We start from the raw sequence: 13421 nt of genomic DNA, 5'->3' as shown, positions 1-13421 counted from the left end.
ATCGCAGTGTCAAATCAGAAGAAAACTGCACTACCAGAGCACCGCAGTTTCACCTGAGCAGAGAAATGATGTACCAGAGCACCGCAGTTTCATCTGAGCAGAGAACTGCTGTACCGGAGCACTGCAGTATCACAACAGCATTGAACTGCAGTACCGAAGCACTGCAGTATCACCTCAGCAGATAACCGCAGTACCGGAGCACCGCAGTATCACATCCGCATAGAATCGCAGTACCGGAACACCGCAGTATCACATCTGCATAGAACCACAATACTGCGACTTAGAAATGGAGATGAGCATCAACCCCAGAGTCGGACAAGAGCTATGAAAACACTCCTGGTAAGTTGCCCAATCACACCCAAGGAATGTCCATAATCCTTTTACAATGGGTCAGAAGATGGAGGGAAAGACACTCGATGAATGTACATCAGAGTACTTCTTGCTCCCATTGAGAAATCTCCTGTTCTCATAGCAAAATCTGGTTACATTGATATCTCACACTGCCATTGGCAAAACTCTAGACCCCACTGAGAAATTTCCTGCTTTCAATGATAAAATCTGGATTATCTTCATCCTGTGCCCAGGACCTATGCTTTGGACCAACTTCTCCCATTGACTTGGCTATCCCCTACCGGCTCCTATTGTGTACACTGGACTTACCTTATTGTGTTCACCTGGACCCAACCATTACATCCATCATGGATTCTCATGCACTCTTTTACATATTGCCACACAACATTCCTTTTGACTGCGCCCCTCTCAGGAGTGGATCATTAAATGGACTAATACTTCAAATCAACAAATGAGAGTTTATTGAGTTTCCTACCACCACCAGGAGCCAATCAAAGGAGTCACTCCACAGAGTCCTCAATCAACTGGAGCACTGATTCCAGCTGGTAACAAAAGCAGTAACAAAAGTCATGACTTAGCATGATGTATGATTCTTATATGGTAGCTGCCCAAGAGCTGACTCAGCAAGTCTCCTTTTTTGCAACTTGAGTAAAGGTTGCAAAAAGAAGTGGGAGGAGGTTGTAGATCAGCTACAACACAATTCATGGAAAGTCTGAAATTATACAGACCTCATAACCTCTGAGGGCGCTTGCCATAGATGCAGGTGAAATGTCAGGAGAGAATGCTTCTATAACATGGCCATATAGCCCAAATAACCTACAACAACCCAGTGAGTCCAGCCATGGAAGCCTTCGACAATATATTATACAGACTTTTCTAGAGGCTGCCATAATACTTGATCAGAGAATCACATGCATTTAAAATGACTGTGCAATAGAAATGATACCATGAAAAAGGCAGCTCACTAGTGAGGCAACAGAACCCATTAGATCTTTCCCCTATGGCGCTACATGTCTCTTTAATGGCACTGCAGACAAGACCTAGCCTCTACTGCTGAAAATGATTAAAGCTTCCCTTCCCCTTTCCTTTCGCTATTGTAATTTTTTTTGTTTTCATTACTTCCCGTCCTTTCTCAGCTTTGTGTTTCTGCATGCAAACAGCAGCCAATAAACTCCTGCCTTGCTGTCACAGCAAGATCGTTTTTATACTTGAGGTGGGAGACTTTTCTTGCCTAAGCAAATATTATTATTTACTGTTCTGGCAACTTAACTGGAAAAGAGACTGCATTTGAGAAATGCAGAACAGGGGACTTGGCTCGACAAAAACACTGCATCAAGGCTTTCAATAAATAGTTTTTAATGAGTTTGGGAAAAGGTAAAACTGGCATTGCAGATCTGGGCTTATTCTCTGCAGCTCAATTTTGAGAGTGACCCCTGAAATGCTTTCCCAAGCCCAAAAGCCCGAGGCATAGCCAAAGGGCATTACCTGCTGACTGATTTCATCCCATACTGCTCCTTTCTGACCACCAAATACCCAAATAATCAACTCAAGAATTTTCCTTCCACAATTTTTTAAAAAGAGCTCTGCGTCCTTAACTTCTTATGTAACTGGGAAAAACTTATATCAGCTTTTGATGCAAAGGACAATGTCAATGCAATTAGGAAAAGTTTTTTTAAAAAAAACATGCTCTTATTCGAGTGTCCTTGAAAAAGTCAGTTTAAAGCAAAGTGGGGTCAAACTGTGAAGATGCATCCTCAGAGTATATCTCTTGTACAGGACAAAGGGTTGCAAGGATAACCATGCTGATCATAAAGCAAAATCCAAAATCTATGTTGTGATGATATTTCATTAGTCAACCAAAGAACACAACATATATCACAGTAGCTTTGAAAGCTCAAAGTCTTATTTTATTAGGTGAAGGTGCAAAAAAAAAAAAAAAGCTTGTCACTAAAACAACAAGCAACTCAAGTTTTAAATTAGTGTTAATATGCTAGCTCGAATACTTCCATTTTCCAAACTCTGGTTGTATATCAGGGATCTCAGTGCAGTTTTTGGAAGGGAACTCCTCAGCTTATGAAAAATCCACCCCAAAGGAGAGATGGATTTTGACACTTTCAAAACTGTAGCTGCCTTTGAATGAATTAACCCTTTGCTCCCATGTTTTGCACCAATGATATACTGGCACTCAACCTATTTTGTTGCTAGAAGAAAAAGGAGAAAAAACAAGGGTATTTTTCCTTACCTCTTATAATATAGTTTAGCTGTTACTCCATTTCTACTTGCAAGGTAGGCAAAGGGAAAAGGACAATGTGTTGGGGAACTCCAGGGAAGTCAATCTCCCTTGGTCAGACCTCACCTGGAATACTGTGTCCAATTCTGGACACCACCATTGAAGGGAAATGTTAACAATCTGGAATGTGTCCAGAGGAGGATGACTAAAATGATCAAGGGTCTGGAGAGCAAGCCCTGTGAGGAGTGGCTTAAAGAGCTGGGCATGTTTAACCTGCAGAAGAGAAGGCTGATGGGAGATATGAGAGCCATGTATAAATATATGAGGGGAGTCATAGGGAGGAGGGAGGAGGCTTGTTTTATGCTGCCCTGAAGACTAGGACGCAGAACAATGGCTTCAAACTACAGGAAAGGAGATTCCACTTGAACAGAACTTCCTAACTTGTGAGAGTTGTTCAGCAGTGGAATTTCCTGCTCCAGAGTGTGGTGGAGGCTCCTTCTTTGGAGACTTTTAAACAGAGACTGGATGGCCATCTGTCAGGGGTGCTTTGCATGTGATTTTCCTGCTTATTGGCAGGTGCTGGACTGGATGGCCCATGAGGTCTCTTCCAACTCTATGATTCTATGAAAATACAGATAAAGCAGCTAAACGATGACTATGGAATTGGTGCAATGTTCAGTATGTTTTATGATATTTTAATACGCTTAATATGTTTTAATTGGTTTTTATTAGTATTTATATGTCTATTGATTTTTAGTTAACTATGCTATGTAGGTGTACAGGGTCCTTTGGTGGCACAGCAGGTTAAATCACTGAGCTGCTGAACTTGCTGACTGAATAGATCAATAGGTAGCGCTTCTGTGGGAAGGTAAAAGCACTCCATGCAGTCATGCTGGCCTTGGAGGTGTCTATGGACAATGCCGGTTCTTCGGCTTAGAAATTGAGATGAGCACCATCGCCCAGTCAGACATTACTAGACTTAATGTACGGGGAAACTTTTACCTTTACCTTTATGTTATGTATTGCTTTTTTCCCTTATGTATAATGTGGCATTGAATTTTGCTAAACTGTCAGCTGCTCTGAGCCCCCCTCGGGGTGAGATAGAACAGGAAAGAAATATAGTAAATAAGTAAATAAATAAATAAAATGATATGTTGGCAATCCAAAGACTTCGGAAATGTTACCATCCATTACCACTAGCCCACACAGAAAAAAAATTTTAAGTTGAGATGGAGTTTGGAAAAGTCAATCCACAGCAAGTTTGAAGAAGCTCACCCATCTTTATTAGGACCATATGTACACTTACTGGAAAAATCCAGGAGCTCTTTGGCCATCTACATAGTCAGTTGGGACAAGGACATATCCAAAGCCACCACTGTGCCACTGTGTTTCCATCAGCCAACAGCTCTCTCCCACAGGCTTGCTGACAATAATGTCAATTTCTGATGACCTCTGGGAGACAGCTACTTACCAAAGTAGACTCATTGGTGATATGGACAAGTGGATCTTGCCAGATCCAGCCTGATATATCTTTGCACACCTCTGATAATGTGGAATCATGCTAGGCTGCCAGGAAGCTCTTGACAAATCCCATGTTCTGCTGTAATGGACACATGGTTGGATGCAACAGCTATACTGTGAATCCTATCCATGCATGCATTATGTGGATTCACTGCAGCTGAGTGGTGAGTCGACATTATTTTGGCCATGCACACACAGTACACAGTGACATCTGACCATTTCAGTGACACTAATGTGGGATCCACATTAGCTACTATGATGGGTGATTAAAGATTCTAGGAGTAGAAATCTAAAACACCCAGAGAGACAAAATTTGAGAAGCAATACTTTAAAAGGCAGTCTAGAGACATTATTATTCAAGTTGTAATTCCTTCTCTCAGGGAGAAAAAACCTCTCGCAAATGTTTTGTCCTAGTTCTATATCCATTGATTTGTTTTTCAGGCAATATCTTCACAGAGTTAACAACACTGCAACAAAAGTTGGATTTTAGTAAATTGAAGAAGTAAGACCTATGAATTAACACCATACAAAATCCAGTATTTCTTGGAGGGAGGGCAAGAAAACAGAAATATTTACCTTCCCGCTCCTTATGGATTTTGATTATCATTTCTCTGAGATAGAGGTTCAGTAAATAACATTCTGCTGGCAGTAAAATGCTAATGAATATTGGATTTTCCATAAAATTATTGATTAGACTTTCCATTAAAGTAACCTACTGGAAGGGAGCACTTTTTAAACATTGTTATTCTATCCCAATCATATGAGGAAGAATTTTTATTTCCTGAAATTATGAGATAGGGAATTACACAACTGCAGAGCAGGAAGCCAAATTCCAATCGATTGAAAAGATCAAGCGGGTTTCAGGAACAATTACAGTATTTCAAGTCATTTACAAGCTGTATGTGGATAGCAAAGAGGGAATGAATCTAAGATACTGTTGTGTTTAAGAGCAGTTAAGAGAGTTGATTTGGGTAGCAGCTTTGCCATCATAAATATATTGGCTACTAAATATATTGTCACAACTAGCCTGCAAGAAAGGCGATTGAAGGGAGACACTGACTTTTTGTATGTTTTTAATTTTAATCTTTTAAAAAGGTAAGCCACCTAGACTCTCAGCATTGGTGGAAGTAGAGATATTTGGGATGGAGTGAGACAAAAATGATAATACTTCCATGTAAAGCTTAGGGCCATCCAACAGCAGAAGAGACTTCAGGTGACAAGTGCTAGGAGGCTGTTCTTATGAGCTCTTCTATTGAAGAACCATATTATGCCCCCTTTCTATAGATAGATAGACCATGTGGTTAATATGGCTATGTCCCCAAATGCCAACCCTGATATCTGTCACCTGAACCAATTCCACCTAAGGATAGATTTTGGCCTGATGCACATGGTCTTCAAAATCAATGTGTCCCGCCTGCAGTGTCATTTTTTGGTTTCCTGTGTCTGTGTTTACACAGTAATTAAGAATACCTGTAGGACCTATAAGATATACATTCTACATAAGAGGATTCCCTGCTACTGACATAGTGAAGGTAGGAAAGTGCAACTTCCTTTAGTCCCCAGGGCACCTCTGGCATTTCTTGTTGAAAATAACAGTACTGATGTAGGCCTCGCAGATATGCTTACTGGCTGTATCAAAGGAATTCTCATAATCAATTAACTGTACATACAGAGATAACCCAGATCTCTTCTAGCTTTGAAATAATTCATGAACAACTTGCAAATGAACTCAAATATCGTAATTGCTTCTAAAAATGTCTTGATCCTTGTAAGCAATTGAAAATTCATTTTATTTGAACTATGTTAGGGGTTTTTTTTAGAAGTGGGCCTGTAAATTGTAAAGGCATTTGTTTATGTTTAAATGCTTTTTTTTAGTGGGGACCATAGTTCTCCATTCTAATGTTGCCCTTTTCAATAATTCATGGGATGGAGTGAATATTGAGAAAAAGAACTAGGATCAGGTGATATAATGAAAAGCCATTTTAAAGGGGGCGGGAAGAAATGTATTTCCCAGTATATTTAGGGGTTCATATGAACCTCCCTCCTACCTCTGTTCTCATCAGGCTTCCTTTGACTATAATCATTGTCAGTTTCTCCTCAATGTGCCTTGATTTCTCCTTTTTTTGGTTACAGTTGGATGCACTGTAGAGCCTTGAAGGACCACATGTGATCAACATTTCATAGATCCTTTGTCTCACCGAAAGGCCACTGAAAGCTTGCCTTCCTTGTCAAAACAATGCTTTCATTGGGTGGGGAGGAGAACTGTGTGTCTAAAAATATCCACAAAGGATATTTTTATTTAAAATAATGCTCCTTTTTGACTAAGCAGAGTCAGGACTCACTAGTACTTGGATGGGAGTTGACTAGCAAACACCATATGTTGTAACCTGTATTTACTTGAGTCTATCTTCCCCTTTTGCTTTGGCTCTGCACTAAGATTACCATATTATGCAAATATTAGCCAAAAAGGTGAGCATTAAATTTGAGAAAATACAGTATATGCAAACCTCCTCTGATTAAACTTGCAAAAAAAATATACTATGATAGGGTTGCTATAAATCGGAATTGACTTGAAGGGACAAAATAAAAATATAATCACCATCAACCTTGAAACTGTTCCAATAGAGAGCAACTGGAATAATTTTTGTCCCCCAAAGAGTACCAATGGAAGGTATGATGGCAGCTTTAAGATCATAAAAAAGGTTTGCATCACAGTTACCCCAAAAAGCAAAGATCAAAAGTGATGTTTTGACAAGTATGTATCTGGATCACATAGCATAAAGACACTGTGGTGATGATAATACTTTGATGTCTTCCATTGTCAGAAACCAGAAAGCTGCTAGTGTGATGTTGGGTACCAGAATACATTATGTGACGGAGTGAGGATCTGAGTTCTTTAAAAGTAAGCCACCCCCTCGAATGTCTCTAACTGGGGGAAAATTAAAGTATTCAGTACACACCTTTGGCACTTTTTTGATGAAGGACATGGCTCTGGAACAGCTTCCACAGTTCCTGGGACTTGGAAGAAGACTACACTTGAGGTAACTGATTACTTTTGGGAACTGGAAATCATTTCTTGTTCAAGTTCTAACGCTAACAATATTTGAGCCCTTCAAGGAGAACATAGGACTGTCACTTTAATAAATTATTTTTCAAAAGTAACTTCTCAAGTTCTGCCTTAAATGAGGGCGGATGGGGTGAGGAGCTCGAGACAGAAGGTGGTTCCAGACAGGCCTTTATCCCAAGAGAATCTGCGTTTTAAAAACATGGATCATCCAGGGGGCCTGTTCACACACATACCAGAAAGCATGGACTGGCCCGCAAGCCCACTAGAAGCCATACCCCCCTCCCCTAAAGCCCCCAGACATGTTTGAAAAGTAAAATAAACTTATCCGGCCTCCATTACAGTCTTGGAGCAGCTCTCCTGGCGCATAGAAATGATGCACCAGGAGAGCGGGGGGGGGGGGGGGATTTCCCTTATTTATTTATTTACAGTATTTATATTCCGCCCTTTTCACCCCACAGGGGACTCAGGCTGGATTACAATGTACATATATATGGCAAACATCCAATGCCAAAGACACACAACAGATACAGACAGACAGTCAGAGGCTATTTAACTTTTTCTGACCACCAGGGGAGCTGTCGCTTTCATCATCCATCTGCGACACTGATGAAGTACTTCCACATTCCCCGCATGCTTTCCTGGAGTGCTTTGCTGGAGTCTTTTTTATGGCCTCGTAAATTAGTTAAATTAGTCTCCCCACACATAGGTGGTACCTAATTTTCCTACTTGACAGATGCAACTGTCTTTCAGGTTGCAAAGGTCGACAACAAGCTTCACAATTGGTTGTAAGTTCACTCCGACCCAGGCTGGCTTCGAACTCATGATCTTTTGGTCAGAAGTGATCTTTTTTTTTTTTAATTTTCTTTTTTTTTAATTAAATTTTATTTTGAAAAGATAATACACCAACCATATATGTTGCAAAAATGTACACATACACAAACAAACACACATACACAAACAACCCTCCATACAGTTACCCCTCCACCCACCCCCAGTGCTACCCACCACCTTGACTTCCGTCACTAATCCACGCAGGATTTATGCACAACTTATTTAACCCTCTATACTTCTAATTCAATAAATTCCTCTTGTTTTTATTTCTTTAGCTCTCCCGTCAAGTATGTTAAGGCCAGCTTCCAGTTTCTTTCAAATATTTCATTATTTTCATATTTCAAATTGCTTGAAATCTTAGCCATCTGTGCATAATCCCACAATTTATCCTTCCAATCTTTAATGCTTAATGTTTTCTCCCCTTTCCAATTTTTGGCAATTGTAATGCGTGCAGCCGCAAAGCTGTACAAGCAGATTTCTCTCTCTGGCTGTTCTAAGCTGTCTCTGAATATCCCTAATAGGCACATCCCTGGGTTCTTTTTTACTTTGTTGTAAATCATTTTATTTGTTTCCTTTATTATTCTTTTCCAATAGATCTGCACCAGTTCGCACGACCACCATACGTGAAAGAAAGTCCCTTTCTTTCTTTTGCATCTCCAACAGGATCCTGTTTGTGACTTGTCCATTTTGGCTAGGAGGGCTGGAGTTATGTAGCATCTGTAGAACATTTTATATACATTATCTCTAATTGAAGCTGCCACTGTAAATTTAAATCCATTGTTCCACAGGTTTTCCCAGATGTCAAAATCTATGCTTCTCCCTAAATCTTTTGCCCATGAGATCATGGGGGTTTTAACACGATTATCTTCCAAATTATAGTGTAGAATATATTTGTATAATCTGGCTATTAATCCTTTTTCCCCTTTATCTAATATAGTTTCCAGATCTGATTTTTTGGAAGCAAATCCCCTCTTCTCGTCTTTTTTGAATCTATCGTATAATTGATGATATCGGAACCAATCTTTAATACCCAATTCGTCTTTTCCCCTCAGTGCCCATTGGCCATTGGACCTGATAAGTAGTTCCCCGTATGTTCTGACATCATCCTTGCAGGTGGGTCTCCCAATGGCTTCTATTGGCCTCAGCCACAGGGGTGTTTTGGGTTCCATCCCTAATTTGTATCTTTTCCAAACATCTATTAAGCTTCCCCTAATTACATGTTTATTGAATGCCTTATTTAATCTCTCTCCTTCATACCAGAGGTAAGAATGCCATCCATATCTGATTCCATGTCCTTCTAAATTTAGTAGATTTATGTTCCGGAATTGTATCCAATCTTTGAGCCAGCTCATGCAGGCGGCCTCATAGTAGGTTTTTAAATCTGGTAAATTTAGTCCTCCCCTCTCTTTGGTATCAATTAAATTTTTGTAAGCAATCCTGGCTTTTTTCCCTGCCCAAATGAAATTCATGATATCCCTCTTCCACAAATTGAAAATTTTAGTCCCTTTAATAATAGGTATGCTTTGAAAAAAGAAAAGCATTTTGGGAAGTATCATCATCTTAATAATTGCAATCCTGCCCAGCCATGTTAATGGTAGCTTCTGCCAATTGTTCAAATTTCCTTTGATCTCCGACCATGTCTTCACATAATTATTTTGAAACAAGTCGATGTTCTTGCTTGTGATAGTTATTCCCAAATATTTTATCTTCGGGACTACTTTACAGTTAGCTACTTCCTCTAATTTCCTAATAATTTTAGTGTCTAAATTTTTTGTAATAAATTTAGATTTATCTTTATTTATTTTAAAACCCGAAACCTCTCCATACAATTTGATTACCTCTAATAATTTTGGAACACTCGGTGCCTAAGGGGTTTGGGGCCTGTGGGGGAGGGAGTGGGTGTTCCCAGAGTTTTCCAGAATAATTTAGTCCAGAAAACTCTGGAAATGGTGTCTGGACTGCAGTCCAGGCACCAGAAGTAGTGGATTTATCCTGTGCCTTCCAAGAAGGTGTGGAATAAATCCACTATCTAATTAATTTGTCACAGCCCCTTCTTTTTGCGTGAGTTACCACATTAAAGGCACTGTCTGGACGGGCCCAGAGAGGTTGAACAAAGGGAGATATAATGCATGAATCACTGAGTGCTTAGATTCAAACACATCCATACAAACTATCACACTGAGAGACTACGAATAGAAAGAGGTCAACATCAAAGATTTTACTAACTGCTTACACATATAAGAAATGGAGATTTCAGCAAAAACAAGCTCAATCTAACAAAATAAAAAAAATACTTGAATATTTTATACTGTACAACATCTTTATCCATGTATTCAGCATCCGTGGTTTCACTTACCCACTCTCCAAAAATAGGTAACCCAATGTGTGATCCTATGGTATGCTTCCAGACCACATTTAGTCAAAATATAGGATTTGCTATTATTTATGGTTTCAGGCATATATGGAAGGATCCCTTGTGAATACAGGAATCATACTATATTACCTCACAACCTTTGAGACTGCCTGCCATAGATGTGGGCAAAACACCAGGAGAGAATGCTTCTGGAACATGGCAATACAGCCTGGAAAGCTCACAGCAACCCATACTATATTACTTTGTGGATTGTATGGAGTTTCAGGTATCCACTGAGGGTAGTGGTCTTGAAGTATATCCCCAATGGATTTGGCAGTCATACTATACCCTTTAATATTCCCACCATATTCTGGAGTAGAAAAAAGTTGAGGCAATTTAAAAATCAAGAAATCATATTTGGATGTGACTTCCCCTTCCTTCCTCCTTTTGTTGTTTGACAGACACTTAGAGGCCATTTCCAGAATTAAACTGGAAAGCAAGAAAGCTGCTATAGATTCTGGGCTATAGCATGCTCCTATTTCTGGCTTTCTGACAATTGGTTTTCCTTAATTAGAAGTCAGCTCAGCAGTAGCTACCTCTGGGAGCCTTCAGAGTTTCAAGATTATCCACTCATCACCAGGCAATGAGACAATCCCGTTAATCCACCCTATAGGAAAGCAGCAGCAAAGCCTCCACATAGCCAGTAACCACAAACAGAAAAGCTGGGAGAGCTGAGGGTCTAGCAGTAAAATGCCTCAGGCTCTTAAGGCACATTTGTTATGCCTTCAGCCTAACACAATGTTTATTTGCTGTTAATAAATTCTGTTGTCCGGGTGTTTTAGCTCCACTGCTCTGAGTTCCGATGCCTCCCCCACTCATTGTCAATCAGGCCAAGCCAAAAAAAGCAGAACTGAGTGGAAAAAATATCCGACTGTCCATTAACTGTATAGCTAAATGGTTTTTTTTCCCTGTAAACCCATAGCCATGGAACTATAGTCCACAAATATAACATTGGGGGATGGAGCAATCCAGTTAGGGAAAAGTTTAATCAGAAAAGCATTTCCTTATTATTTTATCTCTGTGGCATAAAAAGTCTCTCCCATAAGATTACTGCCTGTCAGTCAGGCATAGGGCAAATGGCAAAGATCTTAGAGGGTAAAGACCCTTTGCATTTGAACAGCAGTATTAGCCGGGCTACCAGAATAGCCCAGTCAGGTGGCCACTCTAGAAATATTAGTTCAATAGATTTCTCCAGGCTTCAGACTTTTTCCAGTTTAGATAAGGAAAGGCTGAACAAATCCAGCAATCCAGCAGCATCACATACAAACATTCTGGACATTAATTGACGTTCTAACAGTGTAAGCTGCCATTAGCTGAGCCCACAAACCAGTGGTTCTCAACCGGTGAATCCCCAGATGTTTTGGCTTCAACTCCCAGAAATTTTAAAAGATGGTAAACTGCCTGGGATTTCTGGGAGTTGTAGATCAAAACTCCTGGGGACCCATAGGTTGAGAACCACTGTAATAAACTGACAATCCTAGGTTATGACTTCCAGAATCTGTATTCTCATAGCCCGCAGCCTTGAGGGGCCAACCTTCTTGGTGTCAGGGACCCATTTCCAAAGTTCAAAAAATCAGTCTGAAGAAGAATACATGTAATTACATGCTGATACTCAGAACTAAGCAACAGGAGTATAATACCACTGGATCTAAGACATCATTCTATTGAATCTTCTTAAAAGTAACTTTCCAAGTTGTGCCCACATCCTATATCAAACCAAAAGAGTACCTGGAGGCAGGCATGTAGCTGGGGGGGGGGGGAGCTTGGGGGGCTATAACATAATAAACTGTTATGTTTATTCATAGCATGATCTGATCACCATGCTCAATATATCCCATATGCATATGGGATATGCATAGGTTTGCTAGGGTAGACCCTCTTTCACTCAGACTCAGCCCCCCCCCCAAAAAAAAAATCAAACTCAGCCCCTCCCGAATCAAAATCCTGGCTACTTGCCTGCCTGGAGGGAATTATCAAAATGGATGAAAGGAGTGCTAGCCTCCAAGCCAGATATCTGCCTGTTAAGACAGGACCACAGACATAATAGTTGATTCCATCCCTGTTGGGATTCTACTGTCATGTAAAACTCAATGCACAAGATATTTTTTCCCAGTGGTTGTGCAAGTATGTACTGAGTGCTGCCATTCCTTTCACAAGAATGCACATAGCCAACTCTCTGACTTCCTTTGGAGAGTAGGGGAGGTACTGAAAACCACTATGCTATGGTTGTCAAAACCATGACACCCAATGAACAATGGCTTGCACAACTGTGGAATGCAGCATACTGATGTATATTTAAAACTGTAGTCAGAGTGCAAAGGGCCTTTCCTTGGCTGAGAGGGAATCTCTCCTCTTTTCTTACTAGTTGCATTGCCATCTCATTCTGACATCAGCAGAAATGCGCACGATAGCGAGGAGATTGGAAAGAGTTCTGTGGTCAGCTAGGAGCAGTAGGCCAAAGCAGAGCAAAGTCAATTTAAAGGGAGAGGGCACGATGTTTATCATAACCCACTGTACAATGTTGTTGAAAAAAATAAACACATTATTTCTATTAAAATATATATTTTAAAATTAATATGACTTCTGCAGAGGCAAAGGACCGGTGGCTCAGCCTTTCACAGCAGTTTATCTCCACAGGAAGCCAGAGTCTGGAAATTCCTGAAAGGATTAACTCAATCATTTACCAAGCCCAAAGCTCTGGGAAGGTGAAAGGGAAATGATCCTAAGACAATAGACTAATCCCCAACTCCCTCACCCAGAGAGTTTCCCTTTTAACTAAATTCATGATATGATTTATTGGTGAAACATGAAAAAGGGGGAAATTCATGGATATATGTTTTATTAACTGGGGTGTGCTGGCAAGGACACCTACAGTTATGATCCAGCATATCCAGAAAAACTTTTAAATCATATGATATTATGTTTGTGCTTGTGAAACATTTAGCATCTGCAGAACTGCTAAGTGCTTGGGAAACTGGTTTGGTGTCGTGCTGCAAGAAAATCCCCTC

The sequence above is a fragment of the Anolis sagrei genome, chromosome 2, assembly GCF_037176765.1.
Source record: "Anolis sagrei isolate rAnoSag1 chromosome 2, rAnoSag1.mat, whole genome shotgun sequence".
Lineage (NCBI taxonomy): Eukaryota > Metazoa > Chordata > Lepidosauria > Squamata > Dactyloidae > Anolis > Anolis sagrei.
The sequence above is the reverse complement of the archived record's forward strand: the minus strand, read 5'-3'. Positions refer to the sequence as shown.